This window comes from Dermacentor silvarum, chromosome 3 (assembly GCF_013339745.2).
Source record: "Dermacentor silvarum isolate Dsil-2018 chromosome 3, BIME_Dsil_1.4, whole genome shotgun sequence".
Taxonomy (NCBI): domain Eukaryota; kingdom Metazoa; phylum Arthropoda; class Arachnida; order Ixodida; family Ixodidae; genus Dermacentor; species Dermacentor silvarum.
In genome coordinates, this window is record NC_051156.1 from 84,368,819 (window position 1) to 84,378,417 (window position 9,599).

Genomic DNA, 9,599 nt, shown 5'->3' on the forward strand with positions numbered 1-9,599 from the left:
GCAAGCTGTATGAAAAAATGATAAACCGGCGTTTAATCAGTTTCCAAGAAAATAACAAAATACTAGACCCCTTCCAGTGTGGCTTCCGAGAAGGTAGGTCGACAATAGACCACCTTGTTCGCATCGAGGCAAACATCAGAGATGCATTTATTCATAAACAGTTTTTACTTTCTGTATTTATAGATTTAGAGAAAGCGTGCGACACGACATGGCGCTTCGGAATCCTGCGAGATCTTTCTGGGATGGGGGTCCGCGGAAATATGTTAAACACAGTCGAAAGCTACTTGTCTAACCGCACGTTTCGCGTAAGAGTGGGCAATGTTTTATCTAGAACATTCACCCAGGAGGCTGGCGTGCCGCAAGGGGGTGTACTTAGTTGCACACTCTTCATTGTAAAAATGAACTCCCTGCATACAGTGATTCCACGCAGCATGTTTTATTCTGTGTACGTCGATGATGTGCAGATAGGTTTCAAATCATGTAACATCGCTATCTGTGAACGACAGGTGCAGCTTGGATTAAACAAATTGTCTAAATGGGCGGATGTAAATGGGTTCAAAATAAACGCACAGAAAAGTACATGCATACTCTTCTCAAACAAAAGAGGTGTGACACCGGTACCAAATCTCACGATCAATCGAGAGGAACTATCCGTGAGCAGTGAACACAAATTCCTGGGCATAATTCTGGACTCTAAGCTTACCTTCATCCCCCATCTTAAATATCTGAAGACAAAGTGTCTGAAGACTATGAACCTTTTAAAAATTCTCTCGCACACAACATGGGGTAGTGATCGAAAATGCCTCCTAAACTTGTACAACAGTCTTGTCCGCTCGCGCCTTGATTACGGAGCTATAGTTTATAACTCCGCAACGCCAAGTGCATTAAAAATACTAGACCCCATTCACCATTTGGGTATCCGCCTCGCGACCGGTGCTTTCCGAACAAGCCCGATCCAGAGTCTCTATGTAGAGTCGAACCAGTGGTCACTCCATCTGCTGCGTTCATATAGCAGTTTCGTATATTTTCTGACAGTACAAGCAAACAACGAACATCCTTCTTATTCCACCATAAACGATATGACCGCTGCTGCACTCTTCCATAACCGACCTGCAGCGAGGAAACCGTTTTCTTTACGTGTAAGGAATCTTAGTGAGCAAATGGGTATTCCAGTGCTTGAACATCGTCCTATGGCTCCTGCTAAATTGTTACCGCCGTGGCAGTGGCAGATCATAGAGTGCGACACATCGTTCGTAGAGGTCACGAAAGACGCTCCAGAGGCGCACATTAAAATGCATTTCCTAGAGCTTCAATCCAAGTACTCGTGTACACACTCTTAAAAAAAAGGTAGTCTCAACCGACTCTTTTTGAGGTGTATCTGCTCGTCACACATATGACCACTTTTTGGGTGGTAACACAGACTCTCTTGGAATTACAGTACCGGCGACTCTCTTGCAGTACCGGTGACTCTCTCCCTCAAGGAGCACTGAGGAGTATGTATTACTCCCAAAGCAGGAGTTGATGCGACTACCTCAGTGGTCCACGCGAGTACCTCTTGGTAGTCAGCCAAACCCCTTTGCAATGGCAACAATGACCCTTCCTAGGGTAGTCATTTGACAACTGACAAACAATGGTGGTCTACATGACTACCATGGCAAGAGTTGATGAGACTACCTTAGTGGTCGATGCAAGTACCTCTTGGTAGTCAATGGAACCCCTTTGCAATGGCAACCATGACCCTTCCTAGGGTAGTCAATTGACTGACAATGGTGGTGTACATGACTACCATGGTAAGAATTGGTGAAACTAGCTCCTGGTACTCAACCAGACCCTTCACAGCAGCTGCTGTGACCTCTGCCTGGGGAGTCAAACGACTATCTCTCGGCTAATATGGAAGCTCGCTACATATAGATTTTAATTTGTGTAAGCAACAAATGCGTAGCTATTTAGCAGCTCTCAGCCACCATTAGATGTTATAATAAACTGCAAAACTATAAACAACTAAAAGAACACTGAGCAAAATGAGAACAAGATGAAAGCAGGAGCCAACGTTTCAACAAGTGGACTTGTCTTTTTTAAGGCGACAACGAAAAAAACAGTTAGCACATAGCATCACAATGACTTAAACACCAAGAGCCAAAATTTCACTATCATATGTGATAACCTCAAATGCATCAGCATCATACCCTGCAAAAACAGAAGACAGCAATCTGATTTGCTAAATTGGAATCAATGGCCAACCTTGAGAAATACTATGCGTCAGTTGCAACATCCAGCATGTTTTTTTTTGTGGGGGGATGTGGTGTACAAGGCAAACTGAACAGCGCTAATATGTCCAATGTTATGTAATATAGCATTTCAGGTATTTGAGAAAAAAATTTATTTCTTGAACAAGGATGTTATTTCTTTGCCATGACAAAGGGCTTGTTTATTTCAATATGCCATGGAGGCATACATGGGCAGAAGAATTAAATTTCAATATTGATAATTAACGACAAATTTAAAATTTCACCATATCAAAGCAATGATACAACATCGATGCCAGTAGAAGAAAATAAATATGACTAAAGACCAGATAAATGCAAAACAGGGCATGACGAATAATGCCACTTAAAAATCCATGTGCAGCTTGCATAGTAAGTGCATCACATTATGTTTCAAAAGTGCTACTTCTTGGCCATCCTATCATCCAATTTGTCAAAAAAAGACTGCTGTCTCACCTCTAAATGTTTCCATTAGCACTGCCTCCATGTTTGCATCAAATTTTGATCTGCCTCGGTTCAGATCTGAAAGAACAACACAGCAGTTAAAACATGTACAAATTTTATTCAATAAAATATGCGCACATCACAGTGACCTTTAGCGAGAGTACATATAGCAATCACAAAAAGCACTAAACTTTGTAAGGAAAGCATCAGTTTAGAGCACACGAAGAGCTTGAGAGAAGAGGTACACTGCATCCATTGATGTTCTCAAGGAACGAATCACCAATGGCCTTGCCACCAGGGTTCATCGCAAACCCACACATGTCAAAATACCTAGATGTTCTTTCTGTACACCACAAGGGCCACAAAGGTTGGCCGCCTCATCACTAGTAACCTCGCTTTTCAGTCTTTGCTCAAGTCATACAAGGCAAAAAGCAGAGTTGATCTTGATGCTAAATGACACGCAATGTAATGGCCAGCCGCTAAAACTGCCAAGTGAGCAAGAACATCGTGCCTCAGCGCCCATCCGCTAAGTGGTGAGCAAGAAAAGCAAGCGTGCTACCATCCTGTATGCATGTGGCATGAGCAAGACTTTTGCCAGAGTGTTGAATGACTGCAATGGTTGGGTGGCACATGTCCCTTCCAGCAAGCTATGTGATGAACTGGTGTACATGAAGGACCCCTTTGGAAGATTGAACTAACTTGGCTCCATGTACATATTCACATGCAAAAAATGTAATTCACTGTCAATCTGGCAATGTTAAGAAGCACCCAAAGCAGGATAAGCACTATCTCTTTAAAAGCAACCTTATTTCCGACGCATTATCCGAACACCAAGAGAAAACAGGGCCTTCTATACACTAGCACTAGGCATCCATAATTTCCACTGCGATATTACCGACGCAATTACTACTAAAATCACTGCATATTCAGATGACATGCTAAGCGATAGGAAGGACACACGATAATCTGCCTGTCATCTATGCATGCGCTCTCCGCCATCTCACCTGTACAGAACCAAACCATTGCCTCTGCTGTCATTTGGGAACAAAGGACCCATACTGGCTCCGAAATACAATTTCTTGTAATTTCATTATTTTTTAAAATATCATTGGTGAGTGTTTGCTTTATGCCCCATAATACAAAAACTATGAATAACATTTAAACACAATAAAGTTTTCGAGGTTTGAATAGCTATTGGCAGTACTACTCAGCTGCATAATCCAAGGCTACGAACACCAAAATAGCCGGAGCGTTAAAAAAAAGAAACAAAAAAGGCTAAGTGCATACAGGAAGGTACATTTCAAGAGGACTTTAGCAGCTTAGTCAGATTTCTCAGCCTGCTCAGTACTGGCTGTGATTTTGTTAGTTGTAGCAGTTAACCATGCTATTAAAGCTGTTGGGACTTGGCACCTAGTTTTGTCATTTTCGTTTTCATTTCAATCATGTGTTGCAGCTATGAGAGTGTCTGCTCCGCAGAGCTGATGTATTCGATGTTGAAAGCCCCAGTACATGGAAAATAAAATTAACCCCGTTACACCGGAAGTGAAGTCCAATACATCTACACATACATATCCACACTTCACACACAGGGCCTTGGAAGAGATGCGGTTGTCACCAGTGTACAGCAATGTGGGGTGGGCAAACTCCTGTCCTGGCGTCTGCAAAGCAAACATATAAATACATAAATTGTTGGTGCACAAAAACAATACGGGTTGCTCTGCGACAAAGTTTTAAAGAACTGACTTTTATTTTAGGTTAGTGTTGCCGAAATGAAAAATTATGCAGAGAAAAAGACCAAAATTGCTAATTTCTGTTTGAAGTAGGCAAAAATGGTTTGTTAAATTACCAGAAAATTAGAACAGTTCTAAGCTTTTACTTCAAAAGCAGTAAGTACCCATTTTATTACGCTACAAAAAAAAGATTACCATAAGCTGCAGTTCAATTTTCATAACTTGGTTTTGCAAGATCATATGTGCAGCCATGGATGGTTGCACAAGATTTGCTCTGTCATGTGATCTGATCTGCCACTTTGACATATTTAATTGCTTTGATAATGTCCATTAGGTAGAGAGCATAAATGGTTTCTCTGGTTACTTTCATTGCTTTCAAAGCCCAACAAAAAGTACCACTAATAATTTGAGTAAATAGAATGCCACACATAAAGCGCCTGCACACACTGATTAATTGCTTGACACTTCTTAAGCCTTAATAATCAAGTTTAACAAAATTATCTCATTTTAACTTAAGGCTATACTCCAATTGTTTATCTTGGTGGTTTTCTAGCTCTGAAATTTCCCCACAGTTATACAGGGTCTTGAATATTACGCTGTGCATGTTCAAAAGAAGGTTTTGCGCTCACCGCTACACTGTTCTTGTTCACATTTTGCAGAACAATCCCATTTTGGGGTCGGCTTCGTTTAGCCAAAAGTTTTGGCGTCGGCTTCGTTACGCTTACCAAAGTTAACTGCCTGGTTTTTAAGAAAAATGTGCAAATTTTTCTTCACTTACGGGGATGCGAGCTGCTGCGGCGACAGCGCTGGCATAAACCTGTGTCGCCGCCTGCCGGCAGCTGCAAAAAGCAGCCGGTCAAGGATGTTTACCACTGGGTTTACCGTGTGTTGCCCGCTCATGAACACACTGCAAACGTCCCTGATCGCCTGCATTCTGCAGCTGCCGGCAGGCGGCGACACATGTTTATGGTAGCGCCATCACTGCAGCAGCTTGCATCCCCACAAGCGAAGGCAAATTTGCACTTTTTTCTTAATACCAGGCAATTAACTGTAGTAAATGTCATACTAAACGAAGCAGCCCCCAAAATGCAATCATTTCGCAAAACTTGAGCAAGAACGGTGTAGCGGTGGGTGCAAAACCTTTCTTTGAACAGGCGCAGCGAAATATTCCGGGCCCTGTACATATTGACCATTGCCTCATACTGACACTGTGTACTTGGTCGTGTAAGCAGCTCAAAGTTCTAACCATTTTTGTGAATATGTCGTCCCCTCGCTCATTGACAAGAAATGGTAGAACCATGATGGCGCTCACGCCTTTTGCATCTGAAGAGAAAAATTACAGCAGTGAAAGGGCTGCAGCTGCTGACCAATTTCGCTGCTTGTAATTATTATGTAAACTAGCAAGTATAAAACTGCCAGCAGCAACAGCTTATAATATTCATACAATCATACAGCAGTCCACTTAGGGAATTTCGGTGGCGCAATTCAATGCTAAATGGGTAGTGAATAAATAGTAACTGCATATCATCATCATCAGTCTATATAAATGTCCCCCCAATGCAGGACGAAGGCCTCTCCCTCCGATCTCCAATTACCCCTGTCTTGCGCTAGCTGATTCCAACCTTCGCCTGCATATTTCCAAATTTTATCACCCCACCTAGTTTTCTGCCACCCTCGACTGCGCTTCCTTTCTCTTGATATGCATTCTGTAACTCTAATGGTCCACCGGTTATCCATCCTACGCATTACATGACCTGCCCAGCTCCATTTCTTCCTCTTAATGTCAACTAAAATATCGGCTATCCCCGTTTGCCCTCTGATACGTTAGGCCTAACATTTTTCGTTCCATCGCTCTTTGTGTGGTCCTTAACTTGTTCTCGAGCTTTGTTAACCTCCAAGTTTCTGGCCCATATGTTAGCACTGGTAGAATGCAATGATTGTACACTTTTCAACGGCAGTGGTAAGCTCCCAGTCAGCATTTGACAATGCCTGCCATATGCACTCCAACCCAATTTTTTCTTCTGTAAATTTCTTCTCATGATCAGGGTCCCCTGTGTAGGTATATACAGCTATAAGCAGCTAACTGCATATAGCTATCTACAAAAAAGGATATTCGCAAGATGTTTTCGGCTATTTAATGGGTGATGCTTATGGAAGTGTACTGCAAGTGGGTCAAACATGAATAGGTGGAACAAATGGGCCAGATTTTTGTTAATCAAGACTGTATGCAGCCAACAGATAATTAGGCCACGGAAAGTACAGGGTAAATTAAATGTCATTTTATTGAAATGTAAAATAACTAAACATTGGAAAAGAAAGTAGGCAAAAAACAACTTGCCACCAGTGGGGGCAAACCCACGTCATATGCATTACACATGTGAGCCTGTATCAGTTAAGCACGATGGAGGTTATTCTCCCATTCACCTCATTCCGCATTTGTTATGTTTATTAGATATGGCCCTGGAACTGTTAGCACCACTCAAGGCCATGGCTGACGCTGCAGCATGTTCGTTGAACCGTAGGCGTCATGTGGTACATGACATTTAAGAGCAGGCAGATGGCACTGTATGCTACCTGAAGGCATCAATGCTGTTATGAATGCAAAGGCTTATAGGCCTGCTGCCTGCTCCTAGGGGTCATCCCCTTTGTGATGGTTGCAGGTAAAAGTATGTGCCACATCATCTGCCATGATTATGAGTTTGGTGCTGGGCCACATTTAGTACACATACACAAATCCCCAAGAATGTGAATGAGAGGACAGCTACTACCACAGCTCAATAAGTAGACTATTGCATGCTATATTTGCAAGATGTGGGTTTTGCTCCCACCAGTGGCAAGTTATCTTTTTTATATTTTTTTATGACTTCTACAGTTCAATAAAACCACATTTAATTTCCGCTGTGGTTCACTTGGCCTTTCAATGGTTGGACCAAACATGAAAACCTTGCTCATTATATTACATTGTTCTTTTTTGTTTGTTTAAGAAAAACTAGCAATAACTACGTATTTGAAAAACATACTATACAGGCACTGATTCAAGTTATAGTTTCCTTAGAATTATGTAATGCTAACTTAGAAAGCTTAAGGATGGGCCTAGCTAATGTGAACATATCTGCTAGTTTGTTACTCCTATTCAGGTGGACACACTTGGATTATGTGAGGACGCATAGAAAAAATACTCAGTGCAACGTGTAATTTCCTCAATGTGCTTTCACTTTGTATCCTTAGCGCTGTTTCCACCTGAATTTGGGGCTAGTTCATTATACATGTCGAAGTCAAATGCATGAACGAGCTACAATAAAAAATGGTATCATCTGTTTCCTTTCTGCTGTGCTTTCTCGTGACACAGTAGCACGTTTCAATTCAAGGCCATGTAAACAATCAATTGTGAGCAGATCTTACATTGCTACCATACTGCTGCTGTACTGCACGCCACGGTTCCTTGGCAGTCAACAGAAGCTATTCACTGGGAATAAGTTTTATATTCAAATAGCATTGTGGCTTCCTTAATTAATGCTGAAAAATAGCTTGTGACCAACATCACTTTATTCCTTTCAGTCATGACTGTGTGTGTCCTCCAAATTTAAACAAACTTTCTGTATATACAAAGCAAACTCAGCCGAAAAAAAATCCAACCTGTAGCATGAACATTTAGGTGAGATCAGGCTAGTTATCATAGTTACAGAAATAACTGATTGTGAAATTTATTATTTTAGATGCATTATTTCACGACAATAAATAAAAATTGTTACAGAAGTAGGTGCACTGTTATTAATCTAAAGGCGTTCTAATGCGAAAAAGAACACCAATTAACAGCAATGATACATAGCAACACTTTCTGACTACTTGTCAAACATGGTGGTATGCTTTTTCAGATACTGTTGTTTTGCATTATTCGTCTTATTTATTATGATGTGTTTACCATTAGCTGAAGCTAACATTGGTACAGCAATTATCAGTTGCAGGATACCTAGTACACACGATTTTGCAAGAGCAGCTCTGATGCAGTTGACAGTTATGTTGCAGCACGTGGGAACAACAGTGCAATTTAGATAAATTAGGAGATTTAGGCTTTAAGATTTTGTACTTGTTTTTCAGGCGCATGTGCCAGGAGAACTAGAATGAAGTGAAAGCAACTGACTTTACATAAATACCAGTTCAGTGGCTTCCGGTTTTCAGATTGTGTAAGAAATTGAAAACAGTACACAGTAAAAACAGAGTTGCCCTAATCTTAACTTGTTTTTTGCACTGTTTCCTTCATGTTCTAAAATGTACCAGTCGAGCTATCTTAGCACACCTTTCAACACAGCAGTTGAGTAATTTCTTTCTGTATTAGTGTGGTCAAAATTTTTATGCATAAATGACTACAGGTACAAAATATATTGTTCAACCAATTGTATATTTAGCTGAGCATGCAATTAATTTTACAGAAGGTGGCCGTATTGCACCTCAGATGCAGAGCTGCTGTTGGCATCTTCAAATTTAGTCAAGCTGCAAAGCTTATAGATCACAGCATGTCTACTCAATGACAAGCACACAGACGAGAACAGTTGCGAGAAACAATGGCCATAAACATTACGAAGTGCTAAGAAAGACTTTGACAGCATATTTTAACCTTTAAATGTGCCAAAGAAATCAAAATGAAGGAAATTTACAAGGAAATGCTCTTACATAGCCAGAGTCCAATCTGTTCCTCAGGGCTGGGTACTGGTTCACCAAGGCACCTTGCAGCAATGTTGTACAGCTTATTCGGGTACCTGATGTTTACAAAAGTGTGCATAAACCTTCTACATAAAACAATATACAAAAAAAACAATATGCAACAGCACTGTAGTGCAACCATTTCCATGAAATCATATCCAGCAGGTGAACTGTGATTCATCAGATGGGAGAATTTGTTCGGTTAACTGCACTATGAAAGCATTAGGTGCATGACGAGACAGAGGTTATAAAATTTATCGGATGGGTTTGACACAGGAGAGGGGTAACAGTATATCCTTTGGACCTGCAATAGCCAAGATAAACTGATGATGATGACCAGAGTTCACACTCTAACAATACTTTCACCAAAACAGAATATAAAAGAATTTAATTATTACTTCAAAAGAGTTTACTACTAAGAAATGCACACAAGAGAAATTAGCCATGAATACCAATTGAC

General features: G+C 40.9%; 1 long non-coding RNA gene across 1 annotated transcript; it reads right to left on the reverse strand.

The window, feature by feature from the left end:
- Positions 1–2,808: 2,808 nt before the first annotated feature.
- On the reverse strand, positions 2,809–9,479 carry LOC119445551 (uncharacterized). Its single transcript, XR_005190624.2, has 3 exons — positions 9,110–9,479; positions 5,685–5,761; positions 2,809–4,366 (listed from the first exon to the last, which is right to left on the reverse strand). It is a non-coding gene; the product is annotated as an uncharacterized LOC119445551 (long non-coding RNA).
- Positions 9,480–9,599: the final 120 nt, after the last annotated feature.